Genomic DNA, 1,286 nt, shown 5'->3' on the forward strand with positions numbered 1-1,286 from the left:
GCAGGGCTGGGGGGGCCGTGGCTTGGGAGTGAGGGGCAGACACACACAGATGCAGATTCATATGCATATACACACACACGCACATACACACAAAGTACAGGCAGTCCTTGACTTACAACATTTTGAGTTATGTTTCACACTTACAAGGTTTATAAATTGACACCTTGTTTCAACTTTACAACACTTGATCTGCTGCGACGCCACGCCAGCGAGCAAGTTCGCTGCGTCGCCCATCTCCCTGGAGAACATCTGTCCACACTTCCTCGGACACTGCCTTTAAGAAAGCAGACAGGACTCCAGAAACACCTGCAGCCAGGACTCCTGAGAAGACTCCAGCCAAGAGCCCTTCAGAAAGTCCAAAGTGATCTCAAAGAAGTCCTACCAAATCAATATGATTACTATTTACAATATAAATACATTAATGTAGCTATACAAAAATCTAGAACTCTTGGTTCCAAAATGATACCTTTTATTAGACCAACTGGAAAATGGCAAGAAATTTGTCCTTTTCTGCAAGCTTTTGGGAATCAAAGTCCCTTCGTCCCTTAATGTAGCTATATTACTTACCTATAATTGATCGAGTACAAAATTCTGGGGGTATTTTTAGTGAAAACAGGGTATTGGCCCTTGGTTCAGGACCCAATTTCCCATTTATAACATTGTTTCTTATGAGAAAATTGGTTCCGAGTTACGACGTTTGGACTTAAGACGAGGTTTTTAGGAACCGACTGTGACACAGAAAGAGAGAGAGAGGAAAACACACCCACCCACCAGCAGATAACTGTGTGGGGGGAAGGGAGAAGGGAAGGGGGGGGCAAATCGAGACCCCCCACAGTGCGGGAGGGAGCGGGGCACACGTGCGCACACGAAGATGTGTACACACTGATGCAGACACACCCGGCTCCCGTTGTCCCAGGCCCCGGCCCCGGCCCCGGCCCGCGCGGGTCTCACCTACCCCATCCCCTCCCGACCAGCAGGGGGCGGGGCGCGTGGCCCCGGGGAGCGGAAGTCCGCTGGCGAAGGCGGGCTCTGTTGCCGGGCAACACTGCGCACTTCCGGGCGGGAGATTCGGAGTCGCGGCGGCTCTGAGTAGGGTGACGGGCCGGGATGGAGCCGAGTCTGGCATCGTAATTTTGGGACCTTTCAGTTTTCCTTCTGGGCCTTTGATGTCCAAGCTGGGAGCAGCAATGTCGATCTGACCTGTCGCTTTCTCCCCCTCCCCCATCTCTGTGCCGCCAGCCTCCCCGTGCTGCCAGCCCGGCGGCGTGCTGCGGCGGGGGCCGGGC

General features: G+C 53.3%; 1 protein-coding gene across 1 annotated transcript in view; it reads left to right on the plus strand.

Moving 5' to 3' along the window:
* The window catches only part of FANCI (FA complementation group I), a 28,923-nt gene that overhangs the window by 714 nt on the left and 26,923 nt on the right, over nucleotides 1–1,286 (plus strand). The window lies entirely within an intron of this gene.

Source organism: Alligator sinensis, unplaced genomic scaffold (genome assembly GCF_000455745.1).
Source record: "Alligator sinensis unplaced genomic scaffold, ASM45574v1 scaffold874_1, whole genome shotgun sequence".
Taxonomy (NCBI): Eukaryota; Metazoa; Chordata; order Crocodylia; family Alligatoridae; genus Alligator; species Alligator sinensis.